General features: G+C 34.6%; 1 pseudogene; it reads left to right on the top strand.

Annotated features, from left to right (window-relative positions):
- The first annotated feature begins 459 nt into the window (after positions 1-459).
- LOC117927597 overlaps positions 460-24,313 on the top strand; it is a 28,524-nt pseudogene continuing 4,670 nt past the window's right edge.

Raw genomic sequence — 24,313 nt, forward strand, 5'->3', positions numbered from 1 at the left:
ACCTAGCCTACTTAGGTATCCATAATTAAACCGATTAATTGCTACATTCCCCTTAACTTAGTTAGTAGACCTTTAGAGGGCTTAGAGGGGTGCTACCTTTTAAAGGTACCTTCCCAATAGGTAACTTGATCCTCGGACTTAGACTCGGGTTTTTCAAAGACATGTTTTTTCCAAAAATTATGGAGTCATATTTTAGGGTTTTTCTTTCTTGTTTTATTTTCCCTTTAAAATAAAAATAAAATAAGTGGCGACTCTAACTTTTTCCATAATTTTTCACAAATAAAAAGCGAGTCTCGCCGATCGAGTGGGGGCGCACGTGAAAAATGCGGGTCCACAGCAAGATGTATCAAGACTTAAAGAGACATTTTTGGTGGAGTGGGATGAAGAGAGATATTGCTCAGTTTGTAGCCAACTGTCAGATTTGTTAGCAAGTGAAGACTGAACACCAGAGGCCTGTAGGGTTGTTGCAACCTTTACCTATACTTGAGTGGAAGTGGGATAATATCACTATGGACTTTGTGATAGGGTTGCCAAGAACTAGAAGCAAGAAAAATGGAGTTTGGGTGATTGTGGATCGTCTTACTAAGTCAGCTCATTTTCTAGCCATGAAAACTACTGATTCCATGAACTCTTTGGCTAAGTTGTATATATAGGAGATTGTGAGATTGCATGGGATACCTGTATCTATAGTGTTTGACAGGGACCCTAAGTTTACTTCTCAATTTTGGCAGAGTTTACAAAGGGCTTTGGACACCCAACTGAATTTTAGCACCGCTTTTCACCCTCAGACAGATGGTCAATCAGAGAGAGTGATCCAAATCTTAGAAGACATGTTAAGGGCTTGTGTTTTGGATTTTGGAGGAAATTGGGCAGATTACTTACCTTTGGCAGAGTTTGCTTATAACAACAATTACCAATCTAGCATTGGCATGACACCTTATGAAGCACGCGGCGAGAGAGAGAGAAGGGCACTGTGCAGAAATTTGGTCACTCGCCGGATCTTTGACCGGCCGTTTGGACGGCCAAACGACCTCCGCTTCAGCCCAAATTCGGAGGAAGTGCTTTATTCAACTAGAGGAACAAGTTTATGGTGGCTGATTTCATTTTTTACGGTCAACTTCTTAGATTTGTGGTAGGGGAAAACTAACCCTAAAACTCAAATTTAATGTATTTTTCATTGGAAAAAAATTTATAAATCTGATAATTATGAAAGTTAAGTAGATAATTTTGATGTTGTGTGAACTTTCTGGAATGATTTGGGAGTTTCTGGATTTTTTTTTTGTAATTTTCGGAATTCTTTGTAATTGATAATTAATCGTTTTAGGTTGTTAAAAATTATTAGAAATATAGGAAAATTTCGGAATTAGGGCAAGAATTCAAATCTAGTGATTTATGAATTTTTGAAAATTGATTGGAATATTTGCGGTAATTTTATTGTGGAAAATTAGTTATTTTCAAATATTGGGAATTATTAAAATTATTGAAAAATTCTGAAATTGTGAGATAAATTCAAGTATATTGATGTGTGAATTTCTGAAAATTTGTTGGTGTATTTTCGGGAATTTTAAGGTGAAAATTTTATTTTATTGGGTTATTGAGAATGTTGGAATTATTGGAATTGTAGAAATTATTGAGGAATTTTGGAGTTTGTGGCATTCACTTGCATCATGGTTGTATGAAAAAAAAAATTGTGAAAAGTGTATGAAATGGAAAAAAATAAAATAGAGATGAAAAGTGAAAGCTTGTGGAGGCGAATTAAGCAGGGAGAGAGATCCCTAGGGTGAAAGACCCAAAAGTTTACCTCGGGAATACTCCGAATGGGGAGTATATTTGGGTGCGGACGCGTATCCTTCGATGAAAGCCCGAGAACGATAATGCATTGTATGACTGTGTGTCACACATTCGTATGCATTCATTTAATGATTGAATGTTGTGGGATTGAGTATAATGTTATATGTTAAATTGTGTGACTTGATTTATATTGGTAAACTGTTGTGTTTGGGTTATTGAAATATAGTAATCCCCCATTAACCCTTTGGGTGTTAGGCACCCTACTGAGCAATGTGGAAATGCTCACCCCTTCCTTTTTATATATTTTTAGATGCAAATATCACTCCTAAGGATCCACAAGTGGGACAGGGAGGACTTCAGGATACCCCTGGAGCGGTTTAGTGGAATGTGTTTTATTTTTTTTATTGTGTTTGTGGTATTGAGACCTTGTAATAAGTGAATTATGGATAATGTAATAAGACCTTAATTTGATTAAGGAGATTTTTATGAAATTTTATTTTGGAATGCAATGATGTTTGAAAAAAATAAAAATAAAAAAAAATAAAAATTTTAGAGTGTTTTAGTTGACTGCCAGCGTGGAATAAGAGAAACCCTTAGGGTCAAACCTTTGACCTGGGGTCACGGGCCAAATTTTGGGTCGCCCGAAATTTGGGTTGTGACATATTTCTTACCGGTTGGTCACCACAACTACATCACCAACATGAAGCTTTCTTTTTTCTTCTTCTTATCCTTCACAATTATGGGTCTTGAAAAAAAATTTATTTTTAAGAGAATCTCTCATAGTTATTAGAGATTTCTCAATTTTGGTTGCCTTTTGTTATGATTTAAAAGAGAAAAAAAAATTGGTTTAATTTGAGAATATTTAGATCTTAAACTATTGAACTTGTAATTTCGATCGAGTCCACTCAGAATCTCAATGGAGGGGTCTAAGTTTAATTGGTTTTTAGTGGGCTCTGTGTTGAAAGGTTCGAGGCGGTCGAGTTGTATCGGACTCGGCTGATATTTTGAACCACGACTGTTACTGATTTGATGTGATGTGATTTTCCCTTGATGCATACGATTGCCAATTATTGGTGCCGATGCTTGTCATTATGTCATTTATGATGGTCCCCGTTCAACAAGAGGGCCTTGGGAACATGGATGTGTAGCGAGATGCGACTACAGTGTGAGCTGTGTCCTCATAATCTTCGAGGCCCCACTCTTCCGATGGCCGGGTCTCGTGCGCGTCCTCATCATCACGACCACCCTCTCTCCGCAAAAGCACGAGCTGGAGACATGCACTTTGTCCTTTTTTATTTTTTCAAGATGCGTAATGTTGTTCATCAATCCACACCATGTAGTCATTTCAACCAATGGCTCCACGTTTTAATTTATTTTGTCACCTACTTTAAAATCTACTTTTAAGCATTGAAGTTTGCACCTTCAACAGCTACTTTGTTTACAGGGAAATGGAGGAGGAGCAGAGAGAGGTGTTGTTGAAGAAGGATTACCATGGGGGATGCCCAGGATGTAGAGTGGAGCATCTTAAAGACACACAGAGAGGTTTACCAGTTAGACAACTGTTTTTTGTGTGGATTGTGGTGCTCTGCAATGGTAACTACACTCTCTCTTACTACTATTATTATACTACAATACTTTCATACCACCATCTTCCTTCCATTGAGCCTTCATCGATGGTGGGAGCTCACTATTATGTTAACTTCATATGTATTTGCAGTAAGTAGTAAATAACATGAAAAATAATTTGAATGAATTAGATTGGATTTGGTTTGGAAAAAAATTTCAATTTTTTTTAATTAAATTTTGACTAAAAATATTGAAAATTATGTTAAAAAAAATGAAAATTAGGAAACCTTATTTGGTACTAAAATTTTTTGCTTGAAAAATGATGAAAATAATAAAATTGTATTTGTAGATTAATTTTTATTTTCTTTTTTTTATTAATTATTTTAATAGTAAAATAAAAAAATATGTATATAATTAACAAAGGAGTTCATAAACTGTAATCTTCTGTTTGGTACCCCTTTTTTTTTACATGAAAAATAATTAAATAATTAAACTATATTTGTTCATTAATTTTTTATTTTATTTTTTATTAGTTATTTTAACATTTTAATAATTTTTTTAATAAATATATAATTAATAAGGGTATTTTTAGAAAATAGAAGATGTAAAAAAAATTAAATAAAAACTATTCTTAAAAAATAAAAATAGAAAATGAAAACAAAAAAACTTCAACCTAAATATCCAAATATATTCTCCAACTTATTTTCTAATTTTTTAAAAATAAAGACAGAAAATTGGCTACACAAATAGGGGTTAGATTTTTATTTTTATTTTTATTTTTTTGAAATTTTAAACTAAATGCATTTTGGAATTTGATAATTTGTTGGGTAATGGTGTTTGCTTTCCATTTTCAGCGTTGCCCATATCATCTCTTTTTCCGTACCTTTATTTCATGGTGAGTACTGCATTCTCATTGGAAATTCCTAATTATTATCTGCCATGGATGATGTTGTAAGTTGTAACTAGTCAGCTTTGTATGTATTTGGAGTTGCTTCACTTCACATTTGTTTTCCAACCGAGAACTTTCATGAAAAGAAGAATTAAATTAATGTCTTATTATTCATATTGCACCATATAGAACTTTTAATGCTCACGGTTTAAATGTGTGATGAAATCTAAATCATTTAGTAATATCCATGAGATCAACTACAAGTCCATGACGTTGAGATACAAGTAATGAGACTTTACAAGAATGACAACTGGACGGGTTTGGGACGATCACTCTCATCCTAACCTGCTATCATTTATATAGATTAATTCTCACTCTTGTACCAATAATAAATTTAGACAAGATTATGGACATGAGAATTTTTCATACCCACCCGCCCTCTTCACCTTGTTTTATTCTCAACAATTTTAAGAACATGAGTTCCCTAACACACTTGTGTTTGCTTATATTCTAGTGGTATTTTGAATCATGGGAAAAATAGAAGGTTCTTTCTTAAGGTAAGAAAAGAACTTAGCATGTGCTAAGTGTCCTAATTCATGCGCATTATCGTTCAGGGAAGCCAAATTCAACTACATTCTTCCCGCACAATCATTGCTAGGAGAGACATTATTATTCAAGTATGATGACTAATTGCTTTAACAAATTCAAACCAACAATTTTGAAAACAAAGTTTCCTTGGCAAGCATGCATACATAATGACAAGGTCGCCAAGCTTTGTCTGCCACCCCATGCCGAAAAGGTTGGAAGTTCTCCCGTAACATAGTGATAACATGTGTTCTAGACAGTCTAAACAAATTTTTTGACAATATCCCACTTTGCTGAAAATTGAAATCTCCAATAGATTCCCATCTTCACATAGGTTGATGATCAAGATGTTCATATTGTTGAGATTTTAGAGCATGTGTGCAAGCAATGCTTAAACAATATTTCCATTTTGTTAGATATTATGTTGAACTCTTATCACGTAACATTCCTATTTCTCTTCTTCCTTCGAACCATTGATTCAAGTTATTCAACATTCACCCTATATAATGAATAGGATTTCTACTTTCTTTCTTTTAAAATAAATCTTTCCACCTGCAGATAAGGGACTTCAATATAGCAAAAACCGAGAAAGACATTGGCTACTATGCAGGTTATGCAGGTGATATATTTTCTTTACATCTTTTCTATCTTAAATGTATATGTCCATTAATATTCTCCTTTTAGTTGCACTGAAATGGTCTTGATAATCCCCTTTCTAATATGAAGGGGCTTCGTATATGTTTGGACGAGCATTGACATCTATTTTATGGGGAGTGGTGGCTGATCGATATGGTCGAAAACCTGTTATATTAGTAGGCACTGCCTCAGTGTGAGTAACCTTCATTCAACTACAAATCTCAATTCGAATTTTTCTGCAATTGTCATATACCTATTTTCTCATAGAAATACTGATTATTTGGTTCAGGGTTATTTTCAACACCCTTTTTGGCCTTAGTTTAAACTACTGGATGGCCATCTCTTCAAGGTTTCTTCTTGGAAGTATGAGTACTTTACTTGGACCAATAATGGTATTGTTTTATTGCTTATGACTTTTTGGACGATCATTTGATCATTATATTAATGCCTTAAAATGCTTGGACTTATGGTTCAATTTATTGGTTTTTTTTTTCTGTATGTATTTCCCCATCAAACATGATCAAGTTTCTTCCCTAATCAGGCATATGCAACTGAAATTTTCCGTGAAGAATACCAAGCTTTAGGACTGTCAACAGTGAGCACTGTATCTTTATGTTCATCAAGAGTTCATAGAAGTGTTGAGCACCACCATAAATCCATCACTGATAGTTTTAATTTTATTTTAGATTAATACAGCATGGGGCGTAGGATTGATCATTGGACCAGCATTGGGAGGTTTCCTTGCCCAGGTACTTCTTTTTCCTTCTTTCTTATGCAAGAAATATGGTTCCTACAAAAAGTTAAAATATTGGAAATTAGCAGCTGCTGGAAATATTAACTAACAGCAGCAGTAAGTAAAAATCACATTATTTTCTCAAAGGTAGTATTCACAAAATGAATGGTACTGTTAGTCTGGTAAGATGAAGCATAGAAGTGGGAGAAGAAATGCAGGAAACACAAACAAATAAAAAGTAGAAAACGTAAAAGTAAGTTTTTTGTTAATCTCCTAATTGAGCTAAAATCTTAGGCTACTAGATAATGAATTCGGTATCATGTTATATAACTAATTGACCAAAAAGCTTAAGTTGTTGGGTGCTGGACCAACCTTAACATCTTTCCTAACACATGACTAGATTGACTAAGATACTGTAACATGCTACTCTATATGGGAATGTAGCAAAAACCAAGAGAAAAACCATTTTTTTTTTTTGTTCACGTCTCCTTTATGACTTGCCTTGTAAGGTTCAAACTTGCCAGCTCTTCATGACCCGTCTTCAGTGTTTGTGAGGATTTTAAGTAAAGATGCCCAATGTAAAAAAGAAGAATAAGAAAAGACTGCTTGTGCTCAGATCATGTGTTCAGGTCTGAAGAACCTTTGATGTAATACATGAGGTGAATATGGGGGGTCAGGGATCTAAGGATTTCAGTGTTAGAGGTATGGGAAATAGGTGATTCAAGATGTATGGCTTGCAGATAGAGGCAGTTTTGGAAATTTATGGAAATTCTTGAAAACCAGTTTGGTGAAATTTTAAAAACAAATAATAATAAGAAAATCAGACACCAAAAGTAGAGATCTATAAATTAAATCACCCTCAGCTCAGACCCTCCTCCTCAAGAAGATGCATTTGGCCTAAGGTTGGGGGAGAAACAATGACACTGAACCGGTGCTTTTGGCCTTTGATTCAGACCTTGATTCTGTTCCAGAAATAAAGTGCTCAGTCTAAGGGAATGCTCCTAAGGTTGCTTAACTTTTGGCTCTCACAACCAGTGCAACAAGCATTTGCCCCAATTAGGATTCTCCTGAACTTAACATAAGCAAGTAAACCATTGGAGGACTTATCTAAGGAATGGTTTGCCTTAGCTTAACCCAACCTTTGGTGCCTTAAGGGATTTAGCTACTTATGTTTAAATTAAAAGGAGTAACAAAATAGTAAAATAAAAGAAAAGAGACATGGAATTTCACAAAGAATTAAAACTGGAAAAACTGTAATGAACCGTCCTAAAAGATTAGAAACAGAAAATTAAAATTGCTTTTCAAATACAGAAGTAAACAAGACATTGAAATTGTTTCTTACAACCCAAATCTCATATTCAAAACAAAATGAAGAAACAAAACAAAACTGAAAGTCCTCAACGCTGAAGGTAGAAGTAATGGCAGTGTTGAACAATTGATGATAGAAGATGATCCAAAAGATGTTTCATTCTCAATGATGAGAATTCTCTCCATATTAGATCTTGACTCTCCTCAATGACCAGAATAGATAACTAGCTGTCTGTCATTGATGCCAGTATAACTATTTTTGGAATCCAAATGCCACATGGAGATGCTGCCTTGGAGTGCAGAAAAGGTGTCCCTTGCCACATGTGAGCTTAAATCTCAATGCCTTGGGAGTGTATTAATGACCAAAGAATTTATATGTCTGCGTACACAGACTTGTGAGTGGCTTGATAGGACTTGAAGTTATGCATAGAGGAATGCTTAAGTGAGTTGTGCAGACATATGCATAGACTTGTGTTAGCTTGCTTCGTAGAGGACTTGTGCGCATGATTGCTGAGCTTGAGTTTATGTGCAAAACTTGAGTATGACGGTTTAATGGGCAGAGAGTGTGCTGATGTTGCTTTGAGCAGAGTCCATGTGCAGGAAGTGGTGTGCCTAGGCCATATGCATTGGGGATTTGTATGCAAAAGCCTCTGCATATGCAACGTCTTGGGTTCCTCTGTGTGCACTCCCTTGTGCTTACCTAAAATCCTTGTGCAGGCTTAAGTGAGTGAGTGTGTGTGTGTATGCAAATGTAGAGCTTTTGTGCAGTCCACCAACTCCAAATTCCTTCATTTTTGCATCAATTCTTCTATTCCTTCTCCCTCTGACCTTCTTGGAAGCTCCCATGGTACCTCAGTCATAAATATTTTCACCAAAAATAGCTCCCAAAACCTGAAATTAACAAGGAAACAATTCAAACACAAAAACTAAGGCACTAAAAACAGACTCTCAATGGATAAGTCATAAGCACCTCAAACACACTTAAGTGAGCTCAATAAGCCCCATTAGAGTGCTGAGTTTGGGTCCTTGTCACCATCCCCCACCAGCTTGTTGCTAGTCCCTCAACAACTAAACGCAAAACAACAAGAAAAGGGCTCAAACTAAGATAAATCCTTAGAACAAACTAGCTCAATTTCATGGCAGCAAAAATAGATGTATAGTTTCAAGACCTGGTAATGGTTACTTTTCCTTTTAATATGTATTGGTGCTAATTTACCCCTTAGACACCTCTTTTAGCTCATAAAACTAAGCTTAGGAGGGCCTTCAAATTTTCTTGCTTGGCCTAGAGCACCTTCAAGGTCTTCTGTACCTCTCTCCTGTTAATTTGGATTACTCCCTAGCTTTAATGTTGCTTAGTTGACACTTAACTTTGGTACTTGAAGCTTTATTTTGCTGCTTTTTTATTTCTTTCTTCTCTTTTCCTTTTCTTTCTTTTCTTTCTTTTCTTTCTTTTCGACTTTTCTCATTTTCTTGATTTTCTTATTACCAAGCCTCAAAAGAATAAAAGCAGACCACCTAGCTGCACACTTCAGATTCTCCCCTTTGGAGGAGAACTACAACTCTTGCCTATGGAGAAGAGGCCTTGACACTCGGTTAGGATCCAAGTGGCTGATTATTTCTTATTCCTAAAACTAATGACAGCTTATTTGAAGTCTTTCCCACCTGATAAAAGTCTAACTTAGTAGTTTAGAACAATGGAGTAGACTACACATTGCGTGTAAGGAAGAATGGTAGAACCATTAGATTTCAAGAACTCTTAGAGTCTGTTTAGAAACTTTTTAAGAAAACTGTTTTCCAGACCAAAAAAAACAGGGTATTTTGAGAACTTGTTCTAAAAATAGGGTATTTTGTAAAATATATTTTAATTATTTTAATTTATTTTCTTGTGTTGTTTCAAAAAAAATAAAATCTATTTTTATGAAATATTTGGAAATATAGAAATAAGTTAAAAACATTCCAAGTTTTCAAACAAAGCTTTTTTAAAAACATCATAGAATTATTTTTTACAACTGTTCTTAAAAACTGTTTTCGATAACTGATTTTGAAAACATTCCCAAACAGGTCCTCAGATGTTCAAGAACTATCCCTTACTCCTCATTCAGCCCTATTCAGCCTCATTTTTAAGGAATAGAAGTTGCTAATGAGATAACTGGGACTACACTTACCAATGAGGGCAGGAGGCCCAAGTTAAGAGTTTGATCCTCCCTCAAGACTCTTCTTACTACCGACTACAAGGTCAAGCTAGCTGAAACTGATTCAACTCTACTAACAACTGAAAACTGACTCAAAACATAGTGAACACACAGAAAATAAGCTGACTAATGATTAAAACGAACTGGAACTGAAAGAGAATATAAGTAAACAAAAGCTAGACTAACAAAATAAACAAAAAGAAACTGACTGACCTTCTTCAGTCTTTCCACTCCCCACCAGCTTTTGCATTGTCTCCAAAATAGAAAATTGGGAATAAGAAGAGTAAATAGACTCAGTCCACTAAAACTAAAAGAAAATATGAAAATTTACCCCAAATGGAGCATTCCAGTTCACAATCTGACCCTTCTTTTTTTTTTCAGTATCCTCATCTGATGCTCCAATATGTGATCTAAAATTTGCTATGACTAGATAGTCCATGGTTGTCATCTGTTGTTTCACTCCCACCTCTCTCTTTTGTTGCATCTCCTTAAAATAAGCTTCATATCCAATGCATCTGGACCACCATCTTCTGTAGAGCAATATTCCTCATCTGGCTCAAAGACAGGGTGTTCCCACATGATTAGCAGCTGAGTGATCAGTCTTGAAAATGGCAACTTTAGATCCAAGCATCTATTTGAGGCCCTCTCGGTATACAGTCATGCAGCTAACCATAGCTTCAAAGATCACCTTGGGGAAGGTGAGATGTTCTCCTTTGAGCATGTGGTGCAATAGCCTTAAGCTAGTCTCCTTTCTGACCTTGCTGGAGCCATATGGGTAGAAGTTATGGGTGAGGAATAGGTGTTGGAGCCACATTCAGGCAAGTTGAAATTCATTATATATTTCTGACTTGGCCTCCATCCTTTGTAGTAGCTGGGGAACAAAATTATATGCCACCTACCTCATGCTGTAAGGCTTGACTCTTGGCCTCCTGTCTGCATCTGGAAAATCTGGAATGGAATATGCTTAACAAAGGCAATGTCTTTTGTGGTCAACTCATAGCTTCTTCTATCCACTTCAGTCATGAACCTCTTCCCTCCTAGGTCTCTGATGATTACCATATCTTGGTTAAAAAGCTCCTGCCAGTCCAGGATAAGCAAGGTCAAGCAACTGTAAGGCCTCCTTACTTGAATAGTAGATAAGTTACTGAGCTCCACTTGCTGCCCTTTGATTCTTCATCAAATCTTCAATATTGAGGCTTGCCTCATGACCACCCTGTCCTGGAACTCTGTTTTAAGCTCATTCATATTTAGGATAAAAGTAAGGACTTTAAGGGGGAATGGAATCTTGAGATCCAGGTAAGATAAACTCTGGGATGTCAGGCTCCTCATATTCTGGTGGATCAGCTTCAGCACCTCCTTGGATGATAATATTTGTCTTCATATGGGTCCTCACTGCCTTCAGAGCTAATGGAGGGTGAGGAAGGTTGGTTTGATGAATCCTCTGATTTCTGTTCAGGTTCTTCAACTTTCTCTTCCTCATTTGGTTGTTCAACCACCACAAGCCATTTCCTAGCATCAGCATATACATCCCACATTTTGATCTCTCACCTGTATGGGCATTAAGGAAAGATCAGGAGGAGGTAGAGGTCTCCTCTAGACTGCTGAATGGACTCTTTTTCAGAGTTCGAACTTATATGCACCTCTTCTATTCCTATCTTATTTTTTGTGCTTTCCAGTTCCATAACCTGCTGTTCTTGGGCTTCAGAATCAGTTGTCTCGAGACTTCAGGTCATTTTCCTTCTATATTCTGACTTCTGAGAATTTCCCAAATCTTTGCTTATCGGCTCCTTTTGCTGTTTAAATTCTAAGACTTGTATTTTAGTAGCTTTTTCCTTATCTTACCTACTGGTTTGCTCTTTGTATGCATCCTCCCTCTTTAAATTCAACACCTTTACCCTTTCCTTCCTTTTCTCGAAAAAGTCCACAATCATTTGCACCTTTGACTTCCTAGGGCTAGATTTGGAAGTTGCTGCTTAGACTTTGAAGCTTCATGTTGTAACAGATCCATCAGCTCAGAAATGTCTTCATCCGACATAGAAAATTTCTTCTTCTGAGCTTCAATTATATCTCCCTAGAAGAAATAATTCGTCTGGGTTCTTCTTCTTTCAACTGTCTTCATCCGTTGTAAAATCATATTCTGATTGGTTTCAATATAAAGTCTTCTTCCTTTGGTTGATTCTTCTTTCGGGTTGAGGCTTTTTAGCTTTTCTTTTTGAAGCTGCCTTTCTTGATTTATTCTTAGAAATTGAATTCTTGGAGGTTGTAGCTCCTCAGATTTCCTCAACACAGATTGGGCGAATATCACTGGCTCAGTTGGCAACACTAGGGTGTACTAGAATCAACAACAGTAGCTTCCCCTTGTGAGCCAAAACTGCCAGATATGCCTTCCAAATGCTTCAAAATTCTGCTCATAATTCTGTCCACAGTTGGGTATGCATCAGTTTCAACCATAAATTCTTTCTCAACCTCTGTAGTATCCTTTCTAATTGGTTCCTTTTCAGCAACTTCATCAGTTTTAAGCCTTTGAGCAGGCTCTTCCTCTATTTTCTCAGTTGTCTTCTTGATATTTACTATTCCAACAGCCTCGCCTACAGCTTCCTCAGTTTTTTCAATATCCATCTCAACAAATTTCTCTCCTTTCTATTCAGTTGTTTCTTCAACATCCATCTGCTCAGCAATATTAACCTCAGCAGCATCATCAGTCTCTTTGGCAATCTCAGCAGCCTCAGTTCTTTTATCAATATTTTCCTCAGATTCCTTTTCCCTCTCAGCCTATGGCTTTTGCATCTAATCATTATATCCTTATCATTATGTCATTAAAATCTTCCATACCCCCTCCAAAATCATCATCATCATCAGACGGAAGTTCTGGAAACCTTTGGTTCATTGGACTTTCTTATAGGGTATTCCATGCTAAAGTAACTTTTGCCCGATCAAAAAGGGTTTTTCGCAAAAGTTACGGTAGTATAGCGGTCTTAGGTGTCATCCACTGGGATGAATTATTTTCTGTAATTAAGACTTGAATTAGGGGAAAAGAAATGATTGTGGTCAAGTGAAATTTGATTAACAATTCATGATAAAAATTCAAAATAACAATGATTTCAAATTGAGAGGAACAATAAAATGTAAAATAAAAGGAAATTAATAAGGAAAAGAAACTCTCGGAGTTAGGATTTTTTAGAAAACAATCTCTATAGTGAATAAGTATTGAGATCTATTTTTCATTAAGTTAAATTAAAAACTAAATTATCATTTAAACCAATTGATTTAGTTTTAGTCTAGATCTAATTTCTCTTCAAATTAGATTATCTAATCCAAAAGATCAATTTAAACCACATATTCAATTCATCTTAATCATCTTCCAATTATTCACACAATACAACTATTTGATCTCATCAAATCTAGCTTTAAGAATTTAATGAATCTACTTAGTTTGCATTCGAGACAATTTGAAGAGAAAAATCCCCAAAATTCAATTAATCAATCAATTCCATGTGTCAGCTTTTGGGCCTTGTGCCTAAATAAAATGGCTGTTAAAGAACTAATATGTTCGTATATGGCTTTGACTAGACTTCAGGATGTGTACAGACTACAGAAGAATGCTGAAGGGAGCTACACAGTCATGTGCACATGCTCTTATGCTTGAGACATGTGCAGGGTTGCTGAGCTTGAGTTTATATGTAGAACTTGAATGTGGATGTGTAATGTGAAAGAGTGTGGTGATGTTACCTTCGCAGATTCCATGCGTAGGCTATATGCATTGGGTTTTTGGATGCCAAAGCCTTTACATACACAAAGTCTTGTGTTCCTCTGTGTTCACTCATTGTGCTCAATTATCCAAAATTCTTGCATTGGCTTAAGTGTGTGTATGCCTTGCTTTTGCACATCCCACCAACTCCAAATTCCATCACTTTTGTATCAATTCTTCAAGTCCTTCTCCCTCCAACCTTCTTGGCTCCTCCCATGGTACCTGATTCATAAATATTTCCACCCAAAATAGCTCCAAAAACCTGACAATAACAAGAAAACAGTTCAAATACAAAAAGTGAGGGAATAACAACATACTTAGGCAATAGATAAGCCATAAGCACCTTAAACACACTAATCAATGGCCAAAAAATGTGTTTTTTGTGAGAATTGTAGCTAAAAGGTTCCTAAGAGTAGATAAGAAGTACTAATGAAATGTCCATATTTGTTTGTACCACCAATTAGAAGTTGCTGCTACCCCTCCTTGTGTCTCTGAAGTTTGCTTCTTTGTGTCTCTCAAGTACTTTCTCTGTTTTTGTTTTCCTTTCAGTAAATTTGATAACATAACTAATGGTTTGATATTCCTGGATGATTTTATTAATTCAGCCTGCTGAAAAGTATCCGAATATATTCTCCAAAGAATCTATATTTGGAAGGTAAATAGATCTTTGCCTCCTTAGATGATGGTATCATTTTTTTTTCTCTTGCTCTTTGGATTTTGGTGTATTTGATGTTACAGAACATGAATCTTTGATGCAGATTCCCATACTTCTTGCCCTGCCTTTGCACATCTGTTTATGCGTTTGGGATAACTATTGCCTGTTGCTGGCTTCAGGTAGGTTTCTCAATCAGTTCAGTTCCTTGGTCACTTCATGTATTACCAACAGAACTTGATTTAAGTAGTATTCTCCTCACTTGTCAGGATGGATGTAAATTTCCATACTGGAAAAAGAACATCATTCAAATACATTATTGAAATGACCTGAGAGTTTTTAAGAAGCTTTTGGGGCTTCATTTGGCATGAAGACTGTATTAGAACACTGACCATGATTTTGAGCATTCTATTCACCAGAAGGGCAGAAAGCAGATATGCAACCATGCATGATGCTTTCAGCTAGGACTTTACTCTCCTACTTCTCATATAACCTTTTGCTCTGATTTGTATGCATCCTAACAGTAAATGAATCTAGATCTTTTACTCCAGTTTTATCACAATGTACCTTCTTAATATTTATTGATTATGATGTAATTCCTGACCAAAAATGATATTAATTGGTGCTCTCCATCTTGTCATCCAGTTATATTCCCTCTTTTAGGGTGATATATTATTTGGTTTGTGAATGTAACCACTTTTTTGCCTTTCCAATCCACATAGCTCAACATTGTGTTAAACATGCATCTTCAAGCGCTATCTAGCCATTGTTTCATCATTTTTAGTCTTCCCCTGTAACTTAGATTGGGGTTTGGAATTTTGCTTGGCACATTAAGATTTTTAGTCTTACTAAATGAAACTGTTGTATATTATCTTCTTTCAGATTTCTTGACTACCAACCTGTAAAATATAGGCTGTTCTTATTCTTCTTATGTAGCTTCTAAGTTCTTTTTCTGGTTAAGCACAACAGAATATGTTAATGACAATCAATGCATATTCTTCTTATTATTATTATCTTTATGCCAATGCATCACTTTGAAATTCTTTGATTCTTGAATTTTACGAAGTTGCACTGTAACCCTTTTCTTTTTGTCAATCTGTATCCAAATTTCCTGAATATTTCTGTTGTATATATAGTTGCATGTTCATGGAATCACTTCTTTATGCTATTGATGCCTATTTACTGCATTTGATATCCAAATCTCTGGCCTAACGCAGGAAACGCTGCACACACACAATGAAAACGACAAATTAAGAAAAAAATCTTACAATGCTTTGGAAGCTCCATTCTGTGGGTTTAATGCAGAAGAAACAGTAAACGAAATTGAGGCAAACAAACCAACTTCTAAAAAAGCCTCATAAAGAATTGGCCCTTGATGTCTTCTATCATTGTTTACTGTGTTTTCTCACTTCATGATATGGCTTACTCGGAGGTATGTCTCTCACTTAGCTTCAGATTCTGGAACATTTCTTAATCTACAGTTTCTGATGATAATGGATTCACAAAATAAATCTCTAGTTTGGAGCCCATTACTTGATTGTTTATGTTGTCCGCATGCATACAAACAATTACTGAATAAATAGAATATTAGACATTTTTTTTCTTTTTGATGCGAAAACTCTCCCTCTGGCCTAACTAGAAAATGTTGTGGAATGAGGGATTGGTGGAGCTGCTACAGCTGTTGGAATACTCCTTTGGTTGATTTGCATGTTACTCTTTTCTTGGATAATTTCACTCAATTGAACTTGGCCTATGACTAAATAGTTTGGGTTGGGAGGACCTTTCACCATCTACTTTTCTTGTTTCTATATTTCTATATTTGGGCTCGTTATAATCTAAATGTTTGCACACGTTCATCCATAGATGCTTTTCCTTTTTCTGTAAATTTAGCTGAGAGTTGCTCTGTGTATGCTGCCCTACAACCCATACAGGTTGAGGAATCAAACAAGCTTGTGTTTACTATATTGTGCAGTACAGTCCACAGCTTTGCAGGCTTCATTGTTTAACTTCTTGTTAGTCCGAGCTTGTGAAGTGAGCTTGGGCTATTTTCATTTGCTTACTGTGACTGTTTGGTGAACCCTGACACAGAGGTGTCCATGTTTACCGGGCCATAACGGGCCAACGTGTCGGGCCAGCATGGCCCACTTTAAAATCGGGCTGGGATGGCCGGCCCATGCATACTAATAGGTGGCCCAACACGGCCAGACATGACTATGTTGTGTCGTGTCGTGCCGGGGCCTTAAATTTAATTTTTTAAGTCATTTTGTCTTAAATTTTTTTATTATGAAATGAAATTTCTTTAAACACCTCTAATAATCAGAATTTTTATTTTCATATATTTATATTTATCGAGTTTGTAATTGTAAATTATAGAAATATTAATTTTTTTAAAAATAGTAAAAAAATTATATTTCAATTGGTTTTTCTTTTTAATCAAAATAACAATAAATTTAAAATAATGGAATATAAAAAAATAATAAAAAATAATTCTTTTATTCAATATTTCAACAAATTACATGAAAAAATAGGAAGAAAATAAAGGTGAGAATTGCATCACTATAGTTTGAGTACCATCCCAACTAGGTTGGCGCCCACCCAACTATCAATCATATGCATTACTCAACCTTTAAAAATTAGCTACATTTAATAGATTTAAAAGAAATGAACAACATATTCAATTATCATATTCACTTTTGTCTTCTTATTCAATCTTCATTCTTCTTTTTTCATCCTCGTTCTTCATCTTCAATCATCATCAATCTCTTGAACATCATTGTTTGTGTTGAGATCCAATTTCTTGAGGTCTTTTTTAAGTTCATCTTCCAAAGTTTGGAGTCTTATGCGTCCATCTTCCCAATCCTTCAAATATATCAAAGCTTCTAGCATCTTTGTTGCAAGAGTTATCTCCTATTATATTTGCAACTATAGAAAAAACATATTCCAATGGTACAATAGACATCGATGGGGTTAGTAGATTGCGTGCCATTTTAGATAGCACATGATAAGTGGATTCATGAGATTTCCACCACTTCATAATATCAAAACTTTTTACTTCATTAGGGGATATGTATGAACAATAATTAGTATCTAAAATATTTTGAAAGATCACACCTACTTGAAGGACCAACTTGTCGCTTTCCCTTAGCTAATTGCATAAAGAATGAATCATTTCTAAATGTAGACGGAGTTATAGTACTTGAAGAGGCACTACCATATTTTTTCTCATAATATTTATATAAGTTGTTCAATTGTTCGTATATCTTACCCTCTAGTTCGAATGGTTGGTTCATACAAGTAGCTATAAAATTTAAAATGTTTTCTACATCTTCAACCTTCAACCTTAACCCTTGGATCCATACAAGTAGCTAAACAATAAAGTGGTGGAATAGTTTTCCAATATTTCAAAAAAAAAAAAAAAAAAAAATCCATCTGTACGCATATTTCACTAAAAGGGGGATATTCCTTATATTGTTGAAACACATCACTCATGTTGCAAATACATCTAAGTGTTATACAAGATGTAAGAGTATATACAACAGAATATATGTTAGTAGTATCATAAAAAACCTTCAAGAATTTTAAAAAACAAAAACCTTTGACCCAATGATCCGAAGTTATTTTAATTTCACATGTCTTACTATTGATATAATCTGATAGTACATTATGATATCCTACACAAGATTTTAACATTAGGTAGGTAGAATTCCAATGATGAACGACATCATGATGGAATTTTCTCTTCTTCAAACCTATTGATTTACATAAAGCATAAAATTCTTGTAATTTGCTAGATGAATCAAGAAATCGTAAAGTAGACCGAATAGCCTCCAATGAGGGTGATATTAATTTTAAACCATCTTCTACTATTAAATTAATTATATGACAAACACATCTCACATGAAATATTTCATTTAGTGGACCTTCTCTGATTGTTCTTATAAATAAATTTATGACACTTTTATTGTTTGAAGTATTATTAAAGGTAATACTAAAACTTTTGCTTTATATGCCATATTCTTTAAAAACACTTGTCAAAGAATCATATATGATAGGTCCATCATGAGGATGAAATATTTCACAAAAACTTTATATTTTCTTATTTAATTTCCAATTTGAATCTGTATAATGTGTTGTCACACATGTAAAAGGGTCATTACGTTGATTAGTCCATATATCTAAGGTCACAGTTACAATACTACTATGATTATTAAACTCTTCAATTATTAATTGTTTTTCCTTTTTGTAGCATTTAATTACATCATTATGAGGAGTAGTCCTAGGAATTTTATGAAATGCTAGTTGGACATACTTTTGCATGAAATGTACAATTCTAGGATCTTCACCAAATGTCAATGGAAGGCTCACACTAGATACTATTCCAACTAACCCTTTTCTCATGAATTCTTAATTGTATATAAAAGGGGACATTGAAGATGCACTAGATCCTATTTAGTTTGACTTATTTGGGATTACCTAGGGTCTAATGCACCATGTTTTTTGGTACATTGTTCAGCATGTCTTCTAAGGTGACTTATGCCACCACTAGCTTTGTAACTATATGTTTTTTGACAATATTTATATTTTGCTAGATTTTCTACCTCTCATTTTGTATTTTGTCTATTTATTATAGTGAAGTGATTCCATACTACAGATGTGCGTCTACTAGCCCTAGGTCTTTTACCTATGGGATTGGGTTGGGTAAGGTTAGAGGGAGGGACACTAGAGGGGGTGGGAATCTCCTCATCTTCAAAAGGATTAAATTCGTTACATTCATCAATACTAAAGTCAAGGTTTTCAAGGTCTAGGTGACGAAGATCCATTTTTAATTTTAGAAGAAAAAAATAAGGTAAAAGGAAGAGAACAATTAAATGAAATTATAGAATTAAAATAAATAAATGAAATAACTAAATGTAAATACCTCAATCTTGTGAATTGTAATGATGACCACTTGTAGAGTTCGTAGATAGCACAAAAGAACTTATAACTAATCAAAACTTGTGGATAGTAGATAACTTAAAGCCTTGAATTGGAGCATTTGTAGAGAATTAAAACTAAGAAGATTGTAGAAAGAGAGATTAGAGAGAATAGAGATTTGTATGAGAAAGAATTAAAATGAGGGGTATTTATAGAGAATTATTGGTGAATCAATTACTTTTTTACTCCTAAAACTAGTCGTTATATATTTATTGAGAGGGATATTATTGATATTTAATATAAAATATTAACAATGAGTGATTTATTTATTTATCCTTTAAACTAATCATTACATACTTGTTAGGAGGGGTAATATAAACATTTAACATGAAAAATGTAAAAATAACTATTGATTTACTTTTTTACCCCTCAAATTAGTTGTTATATAGTTGTTGAGAGGGGTATTATAAACATTTGACATGTAATAAAAAATGAAAAAGTAGAAAGTAAAAAAGTAATATTTTGAAAGGGCCAAGTGGGCCGACATGACTTACGGCATAGTAGGCCGACATAGTGGCACATCGGACGTCTTCTTAGGCCCAACACGACCCACTCCTTTGGGCTGTGTTGACCCATCTCACTATAGTATCTAGGTCGTGCCAGGGCATAAGCCAAAATGGGCGGTCTGACCCATTGAACACCTCTACCTTGACATGCTTATAAGCATTTACTTTCCTTGCAGAATAGAGAAGAAAAAGGGATATTCTTTTTATTAAACAATTATGAAATTACATGGGAATAAATAGGCTAAGGTTTGAATATTAACTATGTAACAAAAAAAAACTACAAATCTAGGACCTAACAACTTTAACCTTATCTGAAATTCCAAATTTGATTAATATAATCAATTCAGATTTATTTGAAAATAAAATAAGAACTTTAACAAACAATCCTAATATTTCTACACTTCCCCTCAAGTTGGCGCATAGATGTTTATCATGTCCAACTTGCTGACTAGAGTTTTGAACCCTGGTCTAGAAAGACTCTTAGTTAGAACATTTGCTATCTATTGTCATGTGGTGATGAATGACATATAAATAATGCCACTTTCAAGTTTCTCTTTAATAAAATGTCTACTAATCTCAACATACTTCACACGATTGTGTTGAATAGGATTTTTTGTTATGCTAATTGCTACCTTATTGTCATAAAACAATTTCATAAGAGGTTCTAAATTTAACTTAAGCTCTTCAAGAATTCTTTTCAACCATAATATCTCACACACTCCATTTCCATAACCCTGAACTTTGCCTCTACGCTACTTTTTGTTTCCATATTTTGCCTTTTGCTTCTCCATATGTAACAAGATTGCCCAAAGAAAGACACAATAACCAAAAGTTGATCTTTTATTATGACCTAACCTCCCTAGTCTACATCTGTAAATACTTCTACACTTCTTTGATAACTTTTCTTTAACAATAAACATTTTTTGGGTGTACTCTTTAAATATCTTAGGATCTTGTACACGGCTTTAAGATGTTCCTTGTATGGTGAGTTCATTAAATGGCTCACAACATTGATTGAAAATGCTATGTCGGGCCTTGTGTGTGGAAGGCAAATTAACTTCCCTACAAGTCATTGGTACCTTCCAATTTCAACTGGCATTCCCTTGGTTGTTTCTCTAAACTTGAGGTTTGGATTTGTTGGGGTGTTGCTTGGTTTGTATCCTCAGCTGCTTGGTTTCTCTAACGTAAATTAACATACTTTCTTTGTGACTATGATTCCCTTTTTTGATCTTGCGACTTCTATTCCCAAAAAATATCGTAGGGACCCTAAGCCTTTAATCTCAAATTCAGTTGCAAGGCGTTTCTTCAATCTTATTATCTCGACTTCATCACTTCTAATAAGGATGATGTCATCTACATACACAATCAAATTGGCTATCTTACCTCCTCCAATATACTTCATGAACATTGTATGATCCATTTGTCCTTGACTCTAGCCTTGATTTTTGACCGACCTTGTAAATCTTTCGAACCATGTTCTCGAAGACTACTTTAGACCATATAAAGACTTCCTCAAGTTGCATACTTTGGTTCCAAAGCTTTCCTGAAAAACCCACTAGAGCATCCATGAAGACTTCTTTTAAATTGCCATTAAAAAACATATTCTTAATATTTAACTAGTGTAGGGACCATTCCAAGTTTACAACTATAGAAAGTAGTACTTGGATTGTATTCAACTTGGCAACTGGAGCAAAGGTCTCTTGATAATCTATCATATAAGTTTGTGTAAAACCATTAGCCACTGACCTAACTTATGTCATTCCAAAGATCCATTAGAATTAAACTTTACCATGAATACCCATTTACACCCCATCGACGTCTTTCCTTCAAGCAAATTCACCTTTTCCCATGTGTTGTTCTTCTCTAGAGCCTTCATCTCCTCAAAGACAGCCTCTTCCATTTTGAAACACTTAGAGCTTCCTGTGTATTCTTAGGGACATCCACACTAGATAATTGTGAAATAAATGCATTCTTATTACACACTTTGTCCAGTGTTACTTTCTGGTCCTTTTTATAAACAGGGAACATAAATGCAGAGCTTCATTATAATCTCTATGTTTGATATCTCAGAGGAATGAATTTTTTTTAATTGATTCTTTTCAATTTTATATGTTTAATGATAAAAAAATGAGTGAAAATTTTAACCAACTTTGGAAAGGTATTTGAATTGAACAGTGTACATAGTTTATGTTTATATCTACTTTGACAATTGTAGTGTGGTAGCTTGATTCCTTAGAATCTCATGCTGTTCAATCAATGGCGGAGAACTCAATCTCTTTTGTATGACTAAATCCTCTACCAGATTTTGGATTTTTTGCTACCACCATCATCACCTCTTTTGTCATCACATTGTCTACCACCATATCATGGCTGCCATGATGTTATTTCTGCCACCCAACCCATCCTTTGGCTACATGTTTTTCTGTCATTGGCACCATTATTCCAACAATGAATACAGACTCGGCCATCTCAAATTGTGGCTCCCACTTTACTACTGCTTATTGACATTGAATCTTAATCTAATTTGCTTATATCTGATATGAAACTAAAATTTTCTTCTGCAGATATTCTCATTATGGGCTGTCAGTCCTAGAAAATATGGGGGTTTGAGCTATTCAACGGATGATGTAGGTGTAGTTCTTGCAATCTCAGGTATACTGTTATCTGGTTATCCATGCTTAAGGTATCAAAATTGGCTGGAAAGAATTTCATTCAGCATTCCTACCATGAGGCTTGGGAAGCACATTCATGGACTGAATTTTTGCTTGTTCCTTCTTTGCCTATGGAAATGCTGATGTTCATGCTCAAATAAATTCAATCAGATTGATTTTTAAGGGCTTCTTTTTTCCTCGTGAGAGAATATGTAAATGGGTTCTGATTCTAGATTGCTTAATTAAAGAAGAAAAAAAACTAAAAGAGGAAGAAAAGTGAGAGGGATGTGAGTTGTTTGTTGTCAGTTTGATGCTAAAATCATGAAGTATGATAGTGCTTTTGCTCTATTAAAAAGGATACATATGCACAATATTAGGATGAGATCAAGTGATGAATTCCAAAGTTTGAGATGTCATATTGAAAGAAGAATCGGAATAATAACTTGCTCAAAATAATACTCAAATCATCAATGATTAGAATGATAGGAACTGGATCAGTTTATAATCTTGGTTTTATAATTATGCCTCCTAGAGAGCGCCTACAACTTTGATTCTTGCTGCTTGCAGCATCATCCTGCCTTTCTTCTCAAGGTAATAGACCATGGTACCACAAAATGAATTGTGGAATTAATAAGAAGGTATAAGAATGGTAATAAAGATGCTAAGCCTTTATTTGAATAAGGAACTCTATTATGCTTTGCATGATCAGAAGCTTGACAATTAAATTGAAAGCCAGTACATTTTAGCTACCAGAAAAGGAATCCACCTTTGTAATGGGAAAGCAAAACAGAAATGATTCCCTAATCTTTTACACCCTTTGTATTGGCTGATCAGCTGGAGAGATAAAGTCATGACTGAGATAGCAAAGCACCCATAATTAGGAGATTATTTGTCTCAAAAATGAAATAAGAAAGTAAACATATGCAAGAGAGGCAAAACATGTTTCTTGCTCTGACGGGTGTTTTCCTCTCTCTCTCTCTCTCACACACACATCTCCACTGACTTTTTAAAACACTTGAAGGCAGTTCATCCTATTTGTTTTATAATTGAGTCACCAAACTTAGTTTGTTATGGATGAGGAATTCTGTTTCCTTTAAGAACTCAAAAAGAAGTTTTCTTTACAGGAATCTCTATACGAAGAAACATAACAATGATATAAAACTAAACCGAAATAGAAATTGAGACAATGCAAGCATTATGTACTCATGGAACCCAATGTTGAATTTGGAAGAAAATTGGTCTCAAGTAAGTCTTGTAGAAGTACGCATTTGATGATGCTTATAGCAATGTGCAAGACGATACTCTAAAACTATGTTTGGTTCCTCGAAAGTTTGAGGAAAAATGCAGAAAAAAAAAATAGAGAAAAAAAAATAGGATAGAAAAAATAAAAGAAAATAAAAATTAGATTTAATGTCAATAAATTATTTTCATATCCTACATGAAACTCATTTAACTTATTTAAGTCTTCTATATAAAGAAGTAATTCATAAATATATTAGTTTCTTACTAATTTTAAGTTTATTTGTTTTTCTTTTGTATTTTTTATAGTAAAACCGAAGGTGAGAAAATTATTTTTCTTAATTTTTTTTTCTTTCCTTAGTACTTCTAGAAACCAAATATAGCTTAACCATTTCTTTTAAGATGTTGGCAATATCTTATAGTTGAATTGGTGCACCTAGAGATCTTTATTTTTTTTTTTTGTGTGAATAGTGTATTATCTGATATGTATTCAAGACATTGAGTTGCTGGCATCTATTAAATTTTTAGGTTTTGGGGTTTTGGTATTCCAACTTTCTCTCTATCCATATTTGGAGAAGCTTCTTGGGCCCATCATCATCTGTCGCATTGCCGGTGTATGTTTCCCACACCTTGGAACATTCAATAAACTCTTTCTTTATTTTCAACTAATTAATATCTTCTTGCATATTCATTTATATTTTTTCTGCATACAATGCTATTACCAATATGTAGGTTTTGTCTATACCTCTGTTGGCAATTTACCCTCTTATAGCCATGCTTTCTGGGTTCAGCCTCTCTTTGGCATTGAATTGTGCATCGGCAATGAAGAATGTATTATCTGTA

The sequence above is a fragment of the Vitis riparia genome, chromosome 13 (assembly GCF_004353265.1).
Source record: "Vitis riparia cultivar Riparia Gloire de Montpellier isolate 1030 chromosome 13, EGFV_Vit.rip_1.0, whole genome shotgun sequence".
Taxonomy (NCBI): Eukaryota; Viridiplantae; Streptophyta; class Magnoliopsida; order Vitales; family Vitaceae; genus Vitis; species Vitis riparia.